Below are 15202 nucleotides of genomic sequence, written 5' to 3'. Positions count from 1 at the left end.
CAACTAGAACAGCCTGGTTCGTGCATCCTTACGTCTCTGTCTATTGGAATACGATTTAAAGTATTTCAAGACACATCATAGTATGTCAAGACTGGTTCATCTTAACACATAGCTGGGCTGCCATGACTTCCCTGACTACTACCTCCCCTTCCTTGGCTCTGACTCCCTCCTCATGCCTCTTCTTTGTAAGTGCCTAGCACCCTGTGCCCCAAATCGTCTCTCCCCTTGTCCTGACTTCTTGCCACCATCTTGAATCTCACTTTCCATTTGCCCTAATCTCTGCTATTGGTTCCTAAAGTGTAGATAGCCTTTGGCGTCAAAAAGACGTGGCTTTAAACTTCAGTTGTATGGCCTTGAACAAGTTAATTAACAGAACATCAATTTCCTCATCTGTTAAATTGGGGACAATAAAGGTCCCATTGTTCTGAGGCTTAAATCACAATAAATACATAGCAAAGACACTGGCAGATACTAAGGTCTCAGTAAGAGTTTACTCATTTCAAACAGAAGTTCAAGTTGGTGGTGGGCTAGTGTTATATCCTAAAAGAATGAATCTTTGAGAAAGAAATTTCAGTAGGCAAATGGAGATGATTTTGGTGTAAGAAAGTGCAAGTTAAACCACAACTATATCATGGTCCTTATCTAGGAGTGGACAGGGTTTTGTTTCACCCCTTGGCCACACTCCGGAGTTTGCAGGAGATAGTACCCCACCTCGCTGGGTTTTCTGGTCCTCTTTCACAGTGCTTTTCTTGGGTGCCCTTAATTTAACTAGGAAGTCAGACTTTTGAACTCCTAAGTTGCCTGTTGCCGTTGGCCCCATAAAGCTGTGCAGCAGAAGGAATAACTACCATTTCTTGAGAGCTTCTTACTTTGGAAGACTTTACATACATCCCTTCATAACTCTGACGTACGTTTCATTACACCCATTTTATAGGTGAAGAGCTCCAGGCTCAGGGAGGTTAAGTAGGCCCAAAGTCACACAGCAACCAAATAGTAGAGCCAGGATTTGAACTCAGTACTTTGACTCCAAAGCCCATGTGCTTGGCCAAAAAGTTCTTTTCCTGGGGTCAGTATGGTTGTTGAAAAAAGAAAAGCCAGCACCTCTTTTAAATTATTCCATTTTGCCTCCAGATTTTTTGACTGAAGATAAAATTGGGGGAAACAATATATTAAACAGAACGTGCCCTGTGCATTTGCCAAAATGATGAACACAGTAAGAGGATAAAAAAGAAAAAATGTTCGAGGCAGGAAAAAACCCTTCGCGCTGAGCCCTAGCATTTTACAGCTGAGAAATGAAGAGGAGAGGAGTTGGGTCCTCTGAGGTCACAGGTGGGACAGGAGGGCTGGTACTGAGGGGATGCTCACTGTCTTACAGCCCTCCAGTATTTATTAAGCACCACTTGTGTGCAAAGAATTGTGCTGGGCTCTGTGGAGAAACACAAGAGGATTAGGAATCCATGGCTGCCTTGACAGCACTTAGCATCTGGTGGAGACTGGCAGCCTGATTAAGCCTCTGGGGATCTGGAAAGCTGGGACCATCAGAGGCCTTTAGGCGGCTGTCTCCGACAAGGACCGCATCCCCAGCCTTTCTTCATTCCTCTTCAGTGGATGTAGCCTGAACCAGCCAGGTGTCTGTGAGAGACCTTTCCTCAAGCACTGTGGTGGCAGCTCCTCAGATTAAGGGATCAGGGACAGAGGCCCTCCAGGCCCTACTGTTGCCAGGGCAACGTTGAGTCAGGCCAGGGCCTCTCCTCCAGCACTCTGGAAAGCATTACTGCTGTTGAAGGCTTGTTGCTTCCCAGTCATAGTGGCAACTTCTAGATTACAATTTGTAAAAAAAAATCAACTTTACATCTACCATTTCTAGTTGGTTTCCTTGAAATTAGGAATTTTCATTAAAATATAGACTTTAGCCCTTTTACTTCTGTTTTCTACAAAGGACAGCTCCCTGTTAAATGATTTTTCTAAAAAAAAAAAAAGAAAAGAAAAAAAAAAAAAGGAAGGTGAAAGGAAGGAAAAAAGGGAAAAAGACCAGGATAGAAAGAAAGGAAAGAAAACATTAAACATAGTACTATTGATCACAATCTTACATGAAAAGTTCTGTTCAGAAGTCAGAACTAGCCAAAAGTTTATTAAGGATAATAACTAAAATCACTACAATTCATTGAGTTTTACCATGTTGCAGTCACTGTGCCAAATCGTAAATGCTTTCCTTTCATTTTATCTTGGAACAACCTGTGAAATTGGTATTTGTGTCCCCTTGAACAGATGAAGTTCAGAGAGGTTCAGCAATCAGCAGCCAAGGTCACACGGCCAGAATTTAACCTAAGTGTGTGGGAAGCCCAGTTGTGTGCTATTAACCACTGTTACATACTGCCTCCCAATTTCAACATGGATCCTTAATAAAGAGGGTACAACATGACTATTTCTTTTTGATTTGCAGCTCTCACTATCTGTGGGCACAGCATGTGAGTCTGGACCTGTCTGAAAGCACAGTTCCCTGGCTGCCTGGCCAGCTGAGCCCAGGCGACACTGGGATAGGCACTGAGGTTCACCTGACCAGGGTAGAATGGGTGTTCCTGGGCACGTTGGTGGTTAGAACACCAATCCAGCCCCCATTTTAGACTGAGCCCTCTATACCTTAGGGACTTTGGGAAGAGCACTGATATGGCAAGAGGCCATGCTTCTCTGTTTATTTCTGATGTTGGGACCTAAGAAGCCATTTGTTTATCAGTCAGAGTAGTAGTTGCATGAAGGAGATTATTATAAGGAAAACATACTTGCTTTCTAATAACATAAAATACATCCTTGACTCCAATCCTGCTGGCTCAATGCTACCCCTGAGTTCTCACCATTCCCTCCCCGCCACTACCACATGAATGAAACTCACTGCTTCTCTTTGTAAAATAATATCCAGGTTCTCAAAATAACTCAAGTATTATAAGACAGGAGCATCACTGCTGTCTATTAATTTAGGTAATGGAAAGTTGAATTTTAATGACAAAACGTACCAATGAAAATTTCTATCCCTGCTAGTAATTTTATTTAAAGAATGATTATCAGGACAACAGACTGTTTCTTCTTAAAATTGGTATAGTCTAATAAGTATAAAATATTTTTAAAAATTAAATGCAGGCCGGGCGCGGTGGCTCAAGCCTGTAATCCCAGCACTTTGGGAGGCCGAGATGGGCGGATCACGAGGTCAGGAGATCGAGACCATCCTGGCTAACACGGTGAAACCCCGTCTCTATTAAAAACACAAAAAATGAGCCGGGCGTGGTGGCGGCGCCTGTAGTCCCAGTTACTTGGGAGGCTGAGGCAGGAGAATGGCGTGAACCCGGGAGGCGGAGCTTGCAGTGAGCTGAGATCCGGCCACTGCACTCTAGCCTGGGCAACAGAGCGAGACTCCGTCTCAAAAAAAAAAAAAAAAAAAAAATTTAAATGCAATCAGCTCTTCATTTACAGGATGCACAAATAATAAAATTATGTCCTCAAAGGATTGAAATAGCTTGAATTTAAGCTAAACTCAATTAAGAAAAGTAAACAAGTATGGAAGGTGAAACTTGCCATTTTTCCACAGAAGGTACCAGCCAAGAACTACATGGTTCCATGATCAAATTTGCTGCAGGTAAATTACGTAAATTCTAAAATTTAAGATAAAAAATATTTATTTATTTTTGAGACAGAGTCTTGCTCTGTCTCAGACTGGAGTATGGTGGCAACATTATGACTCACTACACCTGGGTCCTCCCACATTCAGGTGATCCTCCTGCCTCAGCCTCCCGAGTAGCTGGGACCACAGGCATGAGTCACCAAGCCTAACTAATTTTCTTATATTTAGTAGAGACGGGGGTCTCACTACGTTGCTCAGGCTGGTCTCAAACTCCTGGACTAAAGCAATCCTCCTCCATAGGCCTCCCAAAGTGCTGGGATTACAGGTGTGAACCACCGCGTCTGGCCTATACAAAAAATTTCTGCTGAGTGTAGTGGTTCACGCCTGTAATCCCAGCACTTTGGGAGGCCTGAGGAGGATCACTTGAGCCTGGGAGTTTGAGACCACCCTGAGCAACATAGTGAGAACCCGTCTCTTAAAAAAAATTATGTATATATTTTTCTATTTGGATGATAGTCATCACTATAAATTACATTAATTTTGTCCAAAAGTAAAGACACTAAGTTGGTTCCCATAGTGACCCCCTGAACAATTTAATAATAATGACTGTCCAGCTAAAATTTGTATTATTTATTTCCCACTTTAACCCAGTGGTTCCTTACCTTATCTTGAATTAATCAATGCCTTAACAAGCCCATTTATCCAGTGACGCATTCTGAAATAAGTTTGGGGGAAAAAAAAAACCAAAAAACCTCAAATGTTTCAGAGTGATGCTAAAAAAGCAAGTCAATATTCAGACCAGTTTAAGCCAATGTCTGGTGTATTTAATTCATACAGTAGACAAATTGAGAGAAATAGACACATTTTCCTTGCCCAAATTGTTGCCAGCTCTTCAGAGTCTTGAAATAAACGTTAATTGCCTACAAACATGCTTGGGTGTTTATTTTACCAAAAAGAGTAACTCTCATTAGTATGTAATAATCACGTAACAGAATTCCAGAATTTTATTTAAAATTCTTTGCCCCCAAATGAAAATAGCATTTTTTTCTGGTTGTAGAAGGAATTTCTATGTTCTAAACAATAAAAACTGAAAATTGAACAAGTTCCTCATTTCTCCAAGACGAGGTGTCAAGTCTCTTCCGTAACTATGGAAGAAATCAATTTTATTTACCACCCAGTATGAGGACTTTTAACCATCTCCACCTGTGAAATTACTTGGATGCATTCATCCCTTCTCTGTAGAACTAAATCTGTAATATATTTTAGAATCTCTTTCAGATTCAGGACATGAAATCTTTATCAAATTTATAATGATAAAATTTTTGCACTTCATCTGTCAGTGTTTTCAAGCTTTTGTTTGAAGCCTCTGGTATCCCTTGTTTAAATAAAACAATTTTCAGAAGCTAAATATGTAAAAATGACTCGTGCCTTAAGAGGCTGGAGAGGGAGCCAAGCCTACCTGCTCTGGCGCTCCCGTCTTCCCAAACTCCCCCGTACTGAGGGGTCTCCAACGAGGAAGCTCACTTCAAAAACCTCTGCCCTGGGCAAGTCACCAGGGCTCCTTTTCTCTTGCTTCAGCTTTTCCTAGCCTCAATCCAAACTCTGTATGTTTAATTTATCCAGTGACACACTCCATGCTTACTTAATTCTTTGACAGAACACAGTTTCTTAGGTTTATTTCTTTCCTTGTGGGATATGCATGCTTTCCTATTTTCTACATGTTACTTGGCAGATGTTCTTATCAGAAAATGGTAAGTCTCTATAACCTTGCCAGTGAAATCCAGAGAGCTAACATCTACCGAGAATCCCTGGAAGGCCGGGGAAGATAGCAGGGCAGATGTCTTAAGCTCTGTGAGAAAGCTACAAGGACGTCCCCCCTCACCCCCCCCGCCCCAACCCCATGTTATTTTTACAGCAAACGCTTCCACGGTGAAGGCAACGAAAGATTCAGGTGCAAGGTGCAGCCTCGCAAGACCCCTGGCCACACACGCATCACTGCGGGAGGTTGGAGAGTCCCCTCTCCTGGGCTTTCCAGGGCTTGGCGCGTGCTCGGAGCGTGCACTCAGCGGCCATTGTGTGTTTGATTTTTCCCAAGGGCAGGGCCGGCTTTTGTTCATTTCGCGCTTGCTCTAGAGTCTGGCGCAAAGTCCTCAGAGGTCCTCAGTGAACGCGAAATGAACGGATGAACAAGCCACAGGTGACAATGTGCGGGAAGAAACACGGGTACAATCGCAAATCTCTGCCCAGCTGGGATGGAGATGATTCTCTTCATTAAAACTGATCCAACACTTTTAAACGCTATCACTTAAAAATGGATTTTATCATTCCTTCTGACATTTCAGCCCCAATATTAGGTAGAGTACCCGCATCACTGCCAAATCCTTACCACCGTTGCAGGTGGCTGGCATGCGGCAAAAATCCTGCTCCACGGTCCTGCCCTTTGCAGCAAGGTCACCCAGCTGCCTGATAAGGAGTCCAGGGACGGGCAGCGAGCGGGACTGCGGGGACAGCGCCAGGCACGCCGCGTGGCACCCGAGGCCCGCCCGCCCTTCCTGGCTGGGTATGAACGCCAGCCGCGCCCGCGGGCGGCAACCCCGGGCGTCCTGTCGTTCAGGTCGCCTGGCGCGGCCGTGCCTTCCTGCTTCGCTACGGCAGCGGCACACCGGGGCCTTGGGAACCGGGAAGGGGCCCTCCCCCCAGCCAGGCCTCCGGCCCTGTCCAGGTCCCCTCGAGTCCCCCCGGCTCTCCCAGAGCTCAGCGAGTCCCGTCCTCGGTCTCCCCGCCGGCCTCGCGGCTCCATTGCTGCCGCCCGAGAGGCCCTACTCGAGCCCCTAAAATCCTGCGTCCCCCATTTGGCGCCTGTGGGATGGGGCACAACCGTGTCAGTCTCACCGGTGCTGTGAGTGCAGCTGCGAGCCAATGGAGCAACGACTTAAACGATTATATTTTTATTTTAAAGATATATTTATGCGTCTCTATCCATATTTTAAGTATACACATTTTCTCGATTAAATTACTTTTGATGACTTGTCTTTTAGACGTTCCTCTTTCTGGGCGTTTTTTCCCCCGTCTGATGAGAACGGGAGCGCGCTGCTGGGTGCCCGGCAGGGCGCGCCGGCGGCCCACGGGCTGCCTCCCGGGCCCGCGCCACGTCGGGCCGCGAGGAAGCCGCGCGCTGCCCCCTGCCGGCCAGAGCCGGGGAGGCCCCGGAGGCCGCGGCGCCCTCACCTGGCCGCTGGCGGCCGCTCTAGGAATGCGCGCGGCCTTCTCGGTGGTGGCGCGGGGGCTGTCGCGCGGCAGGGACCCGCTCTTCCCGACGCCCGAGCCCCAGCCCCGCCTGCCAGCCGGCGAGCCCTTCCGCCGTCGCAGTGCGGGAGCAGCCCCGAGCCAGCCCTGGTTAGCGGCAGCCGCTCTCAGGTTGCTTTTCTTGCGCTCTCTGGCCTGCCAGCCCAAGGCCCCGGCAGATCCCCGTGCAAACACAGTTGGTGCAAACACAGTTGGTGCAAACACAGTTGGTGCAAACAAAGGTGCGGCCGCAGGAATCTGAGGGCACAGGAAATATGAGACCTACCCCAACCCGAAGGCTCAACCCTCGGCACAAAAGAGCACAGAAGACCCAGAGGACCGTGGGGTCCCAGAAGGAGAGGGGACTCCGTTAATTGACCCCGAGCTTTAGGGTTGCTCAAGCTCCTTCCCGGGCAGCATGCATTCTACCCACTTTTCTTGTGCAGATGAGGAAGCCAAGGCTGAGGCCCAGCCCCTGGCCGCTCGCTGTGTTTGTCCCATGGGAGGTGGACCTGGAGGCACTCTCTCATGATAAGGCTGCACTTTTTTTTTCCTTGATATATTTTCAAATGTCTGCCTAGTTATTTCCGAAGACTAAATTCTTTAGCTCAGGCCGCGGTGGCCCCCTAATAAAGAAAACAAATACCCTACGAAGACTAACCTCCTAGAGTGGAACTGCCTGGTCCAGGCACGGGACCAGACGATCCTCCCGCAGGTCGGCCGTTTCCCCTGGTTCTGTGTGGGGAGCAGGCAGGGAAGCCCCGCTCCGTGGGCCAGCGGGAAGGCTGGCAAGCACCCGGTGCATTTGAGGAACGTGTGCCTCCGTGTGAGTGCTATGCAGGCGGCGGGGCCTCTGCCCTCTTGTGGGGCCTCACTCTTAACGGATTTGAATGCTGTGGGAGCACTAGGCAGCCAGGGGATCTTTGGAAAAGGTAAATTTTATCATAGTCCTCTCTTGCTTGGGCGGTTCCCCATTGCTCTTAGGGTAAAGTCCAAAATCTCTCCAGGGCCCACTAGGCCCTGCCTGCCTCCTGGGCCCTGTCCTGGGTTGCTGTAACAAAGTGCCGCAAACTGGTTGGCTTTAAACAACAGAAATGGATTCTCGCAGTTCTGGAGGCCAGAGGTCCAAGATCAAGGTGTGGTCCAGCTTGGTTCTTACTGGAGGCTCTGAGGGACACCGTCCCATGCCTCTCTCCTGGCTTTGGCATCGGTTGCAGCACGCCAGCATGCACCTGGCCTGCTCCCCCTGTCTCCTCTCTTCTGATGATAACAGTCATATTGGACCGAGGGCCCACCCTGCTCCAGGATGACCTTGTCTTAATTAACTATTACATCGGCATTGATCCTATTTCCAAAGAAGGTCACCTTCTGAGGCTCTTAGAAGGACATGAACTTTGGGAAGACCCTACTAAGTCCACACAGGCTGTCCCCCAGACTCCAGCACCCTAACCTTCTCTCTGCTCTTGGCACCCCACTGCCTCAGGCTTCACCCATGCTGTCCAGCTTCCTGGGCTGCTCATCTCCCAACTAACGTTCCTCCTGCATGGTGTTGTGGAAATGTCACTCCCTCAGAGAAGGCCTCTGGAACACCCCAGCTTAGGGTCACTGTGGTGCCCACTCTCCCCCTTCCCCCTTCTAGGTTCACAGAACTTAAGACAGTTATCATTGAAGTGATACTGAGTGACGGCGGATGTTCATGTGTGCCTCCTCCACCTAAACTTGCTCCTCAGGGGCGGAAACCAGGTCGTCTGGATGAACAATAACTTTAATTCCATGGCCGAGGAGGCTTACAGACTGACCTGGGAAGCTGGTCTCCACAGGACGGACCCGCGATGAGGAAACCTGCGCCAAGCCCAGCAGTCTCTCAGGAAGGGCTCAGAGATGTGGCCCCTGCACATGGGAGGGAGATCCAAATCCAGGCTCCACTCTCCCTGGGATGGCACAGTAAACAAATGCCACCTCCTGACCTGGCTCATAGGGCCCTCCATGGCCTGACCCCACCTCACCTCCCTCACCTCCAACTCAAATCAGTGTCCTGCTCTGCCCCCTCTGCTGCCCCACACTGGCTTCATTCTTGTTTCATGCTGCCAAGTCACTTCCAAGTGGGTCACTCTACCCAAGGCCTGGGATTCTCTGCATCCAGAATTTTAGTTATTTTTATCTACTTATTTTTTGAGATAGGGTCTCATTCTGTCACCTAGACTGGAGTGCAGTGGCACGATCGTAGCTCACTGCAGCCTCGACTCTCCAGGCTCAACTGATCCTCTGGCCTCAGCTTCCCAAGTAGCTGAGACTATAGGTGCATGGACCACGCTTGGCTAATTTTTTTTTTAATCTTTTGTACAAATGAGGTTTTGTTATGTTGCCCAGGCTGGTCTTGAATGCCTGTGCTCAAGCAATCTGCCCACCTCAGCCTCCTACAGTGCTGGGATTACAGGTGTGAGCCCCCACATGCATCCAGATTTTTACTCACTGGCTTCTTATCATTCAGATTTGAACTGCAATCATGGTTTCCTGAGCATCCCTGTTGTCTTCCATCAGAATACCATGCTTCATTTTCCTGTAGTGTTTTCAGTATCTGTGATTATTTCATGCATGCATTAGTTTGCTTGCCTGTCACACTGCACTCTGGAAACACAGCTCCATGGGGCCAGGGCTGTTTTTCTTTGCCTCATTCACTGCTGAGTCCTCACTGCCTAGACTAGACCCTGGAACGTAGTGTATTTGTTAAATGACTGAATGAGTCACTTAGTCCCCCTGAATCTGTTTCTTCAGCTATAAAATGGGGCAATCTTAACTATTTCCTAGGATATAACAATTGTACCTGCCTCAGAGAGCTATGAGGGTTCTGTAGGATAGTGTATATGAGCCTCCAACAGAAACACTCAGCACACGTGAGCCATTATTTCTATCTCAGATTCACCCATCCTCACATGGAGAGGGCAGGACTGGGAATGAGGTGGTAACTCTTTCAGATCCCAGTAATCAGCTCTCTGTTCCTGCGGTTATCCAACCTTTACTAGAAAAGATGGAAGAAATGCAGTATTGTGGAAATAGCCCTGGACTTGGACAGAGAGGTCTTGAACTTGAGTTCCTTGGAAATTGTCTGAGGCTGTGCCCTCATGTGCAAAATGGAATTAATTATTCCTATAAAAGCATAAATGAGGCCAGGCATGGTGGCTCACACCTGTAATCCTGGCACTTTGGGAGACTGAGGCAGGAGGACTGCTTGAGCCCAGGAGTTCAAGACCAGCCTGGTCAACAGAGCGAGACATTGTTTCTAACAACAACAACAGCAACAACAACAAATCCAGATGATGTGGTGGTGCAGGCCTGTAGTCCTAGCTACTTGAGAGGCTGAGATGGGAGGATCACTTGAGCCTAGGAGTTTGAGGTTACAGTGAGCTATGATTGTGCCACTGCACTCCTGAGCAACAGGCAAGACCTTGGTTCTAAAAAAAAAAAAAAAAAAAGCACTTGAATGAGTACTTTGTGTGTAAATTATAGTGCACTTATTTCCCAAATTAGCATTCCTTGGAGTCTTTTTTTGTCTTAAGCAATGATGTACTAATTATGTCAAAAGGAAATGATATTGCTTGTAATTACTAGAAGAGATATGCTTCAATGTGTAATATTTATGGGTTTTTTCTGATTTTCAAAGTATACATTTTATTGCAGAAAATGTGAAGAATATAGAGGAATATAAAGAAAAACATTCTAAAATCACCCATAACCCCTGTATTCATGTTTTAGTCCTCACATATGTGCCCTGGAGCAAACAGTGCACGTGAAGGGCATCCTCACCGAACTGAAATGCCCTCAGGTGGGTGATCCGGGAAGCTGACAGGTAAGTGGCTTCCTAGAAGGCCACGGAGAGGACCTGCACCTGTTCCACACACTGATGCTTGCTTGACTGAGTCCTGGGAGTGGCTGGATGGGAGGGAGGGCACAAGAAGGAGCTATGGCCCTAAACAGGGCATTTAACTATAGATTAAGAGCTTCCAATTTGAATTGAGGTGCTTCTGGGGGCCCTTAAACTTACAAAATAATTTCTTAGTGGTTTAGGAAAATAGAACAATTACTGAAAATACCAAAAAGTATAAAGAAGGAATAGTCACGAACAATCTCACCACGGAGCTAGGAGATATTAGGATTTCAAAATATTTCTTTTTAGCTTTTTGTTTCGTTGATTCTGTTTATTTTTACCTTTGAGATAATACCCCCTCTCATTTTGCATCGCGATTTGCAACTGTGGCTGCACACTGGAATCCCCTAACAGTACAAACTATCAGTGTCTGGGTATCACCCTAAATATTCTGATTCAACTGATCTGCATTAGTACTTATAAAACCTCCCTAGGTGATTCTAAGGTACAGTCAGAATTGAGAACCACTGACTTCAGATGTAATTCACATTTTCTTATGAATTATATCAAACATTTTAAATAGCTAGTTTTCTATCATATGCATATGCCATAGCTTCTTAACCACCTCTCTAATATTAGGCATTTCTGTTTCTATTTGTTTTGTTTGTTTGTTTGTTTGTTGAGACAGGGTCTTCCTCCGTGGCCCAGGCTAGAGTGCAGTGGTGCAATCTTGGCTCACTGCAACCTCCGCCTCCTGGGTTCAAGCTATTTCCCACCTCAGCCTCCTGAGTAGCTGGGATTACAGGCACGCACCACTACAGGCCAGCTAATGTTTGTATTTGTAGTAGAGACAGGGGTTTCACCATATTGTTCAGGCTGGTCTCGAACTCCTGACCTCAGGTGATCTACCTGCCTCGGCCTCCCAAAGTTCTGGGATTACAGGCATAAGCCACCGCTCCCTGCCATCTATTGGCTTAAATATTTTAAATAACACTTAAGAGCACTTAAATATCTTTGAGCCAACATTTTTTCACATTTCAGGCTTTTTCTGGGCTGGGTTCATAGAAATAAAATTACTACTAGGTCAAAGGGAACTGTTTGAACTTATCTCTTATTTTATACTGCCTTTCCTCTCGAGAAAGATTATACCAAGGCCAGGCATGGTGGCTCAGGCCTGTAATCCCAGGACTTTGGGAGGCCAAGACAGGTGGATTGCTTAAGGTCAGGAGTTGGAGACCAGCCTGGCCAACATGGTGAAACCCTTCCTTTACTAAATTACAAAAATTCGCCGGGCATGGTGGCAGGCATCTGTAATCCCAGCTACTTTGGGAGGCTGAGGCCGAGGATCTCAGCTCACTGCAACCCAGGTGGTGGAGATTGCAGTGAGCCAAGATCGTGATACTGTGCTCCAGCCTGGGTGATAGAGCAAAAAAATAAAAATAAAAATAAAAAATTGTACCAGTTTACAGGCCTAAAATAGTATGGTCTTACCATGCCCTTGCCAGGATGAAGATTACTACTTTAATATTTGTCCATTTCAATACAGGAAAAATGTTCAATGGTGTTGTTTTGATTTGCATGTCTTTGGTTTTACTAAGATTTATTTTGACTTACTGAGATAATACTTACTCTTTTCTATGAACTACTATTATACTATTCCCTTTTGAGAATTGTCTTTTGATGGCCTTTGCTATTACATGTAGGCTCTTTACTTATTAAGGATATTAATTTGTAATATTTTGACTGTCATACATGATAGAAATATTTTCCCAACTTGCTATTAACCTTTTGATTTTGTTTACATACCTGAACCTTTAATGCGTATGTAGCCAAATCTATTGGTATATTCTGTTGGGATTTGTTCCATTGTGTATTGGTCCTTCAGAAATCAGTTCGATGCAATTTATACTGTCTTATACTTTTATTTGTTTGATATTTTATGTGTAATAATTTAATCCACTAGGACTTTATTTTGGTATATAATATGAAGTTTAGTTGCCACTTTATTTTTCGCAAATGGCCAACTAAGTTTCCCAGTAGAATATATGTAAATGACTCTTCCTTTCCCCTATGAATTTGTGATGTGTAAAACACGGTGGTTGCGTGTATGGACTCTGTTGCCAGACTCCTTGAGTCTGCATTTCCACTTACTAACCATTTGACGTTGGACAGCTTATTCAACGTTTCTGTGCCTCAGCTTTCTCATCTGTAAAACTGGGACACCAGTCATAGCGCCTGCCTTACGGAGTCGCTGTGAACACGACTGCTCTGTAAACGTGAGTGACGCTCTTTCATTCAGCTCGTGCGTGGACTGCGGTGTGCTCCCAGGTCTGCGTTCCAGGTGTTCTGTCCCTGCGCCGAGTCCCTTCTTGCGTCCTGGCAGATGCTGATGTTAGTGGGGGCAGGCTGTCTCCCGCTGCTGTCGCTTTTTGGTTTTCTTGGCCTCCGTCGCCTATTTTGCTTTAGGAAATAAATTGGTCTACCTTTTCTTCACTGCTCCAGGCCCTCCATTTTCTTTTCTTTTCTTTTTTTTTTTTCCGAGACAGAGTCTCGCTCTGTCGCCCAGGCTGGAGTGCAGTGGCCGGATCTCAGCTCACTGCAAGCTCCGCCTCCCGGGTTCCCGCCATTCATCTCCTGCCTCAGCCTCCCGAGTAGCTGGGACTACAGGCGCCCACCACCTCCCCTGGCTAGTTTTTTGTATTTTTTTTTAGTAGAGACGGGGTTTCACCGTGTTAGCCAGGATGGTCTCGATCTCCTGACCTCGTGATCCGCCTGTCTCGGCCTCCCAAAGTGCTGGGATTACAGGCTTGAGCCTTCGCGCTGGGCCCAGGCCCTCCATTTTCATCGCAGATAAGCAGTTAGTTGAAAAGACAATCCTTGCATCAGATAAAGGCCTAAGAGGGTCCTCCTGGTTTGCAGGGAGGAGAATGGGTGTGGGGGAGGGCCATGAGTGACGTCAGAGGATCCTGGGAAGAGGACAGAGGTGGAGAATAAAGATGAGGAGAGCAAAAAGGGAAAGAGCCCAAAAGGGACGTTTAAAGATAAGGTTCGAGGTGAGGACGGCCGAAGGAGTAAACGCGGTGAGCCGGGGCTGTCATCCCGGGTTTCTTCCCAAACTGGGGGAAGAAAGTGCATTGGAGTGTGACGGTAAGAGCGCAAAGGCCGGAATTGGGCGCCGGTGGAAAGCACCGCCCAAGGCGAGACCCTGCAGCGGCTGACTGCGAAGGTGTGAGTGACGCTGCTGTATTGCTGGAGGGGGTATAGCTCAGCGGTAGAGCATTTGACTGCAGATCAAGAGGTCCCTGGTTCAAATCCGGGTGCCCCCTACGCACAGTGACTTTTAGAGGTTTCCAGGTTCTAGCAAGACCTACACACACAGCCCCCTGATTTTCTCCAAAGACCCTGCGGGTTCAAATCCGGGTACCCCCTGCGCAGTGACTTTTAGAGGTTTCCAGGCTCTAGGAAGACCTGCATACACAGCACTCTGATTTCCAGCCCCACTGGAACTGAAATATAGGACCTTCTTTATGCTCACAGTCCAGAGAGGGGCTGGTTTCCCATCACGTTTCTTCTGACCCAGGTAGGGGTTAGCCAGGGACTCCTGGAGAGGATCTCCAGCGGCTGCTCCCGGAAAGGTGTAGAAAAGCTCCGCGGGTTTCAGGCTTCGGAAGTGCCTCGCATCTCACACACCTGCGCCCCTGGAGCCACAGTCAGGTTCCCAGCCACATATATTGTTCAAGTAAGGATGATTTGGAGAGGACATTGGGATGCTAAATTATATACTTTTTGGAATTATTTTTTGAGTAAAAAAATTGTTTCAGTATTTAGTTTTAGTATTTTGGTAGACCAAATATTGAAAAGCGATTCTATTCAACAGCTATTTTCAAAAACACTTGCAGAAAGTGCATACTACCATAACGACATATTTTTTTATACTAAATCAGCTCTGTGACAAAAAAAAATTTAGTTTATTTGCATATATATCACCTAAAAAAAAACACCTCACACTTTATCTGAATTGGTAGAGACTATCCCAGCCTGTTCGGATAGACTTGTGAGGTGTGTGTACACCACATCTGGTTCCAACGACATCCTGCTGAATCTTCTTAGGATTTACTAAAGACTTCCTTGCCAAGAACATTGTTTTTATCCCAGTGCTGTGCTCCCCAAATCGCACCCTTGTATTGTTGCTGCACAAAGAGTTCTGCCTTCAATATTGCACTTTTAAACCGAGTATACCAGCATTCACAATAACGGCAACTGTTTCACCTTTTATAAAATGAACTTCCAAAAGCTTTGGTTCCATTAATTAGATGCCAGGACTACAGACCTGAAAGGGGATTGTCCTCAATAACAGATTTATGTTCACCTTTTTAATGATGGCTTTGTAGTTTCTCAACTTCATTAATCACCGGCTTACCAACTCATTATTCCCCAGG

General features: G+C 46.6%; 1 non-coding gene across 1 annotated transcript; it reads left to right on the top strand.

Moving 5' to 3' along the window:
• The first annotated feature begins 14017 nt into the window (after positions 1-14017).
• On the top strand, positions 14018-14089 carry TRNAC-GCA (transfer RNA cysteine (anticodon GCA)). Its single transcript has one exon. It is a non-coding gene; the product is annotated as a tRNA-Cys (tRNA).
• Positions 14090-15202: the final 1113 nt, after the last annotated feature.

Source organism: Chlorocebus sabaeus, chromosome 21 (assembly GCF_047675955.1).
Source record: "Chlorocebus sabaeus isolate Y175 chromosome 21, mChlSab1.0.hap1, whole genome shotgun sequence".
Lineage (NCBI taxonomy): Eukaryota > Metazoa > Chordata > Mammalia > Primates > Cercopithecidae > Chlorocebus > Chlorocebus sabaeus.
This window is presented reverse-complemented; position numbering and strand designations above follow the sequence as displayed.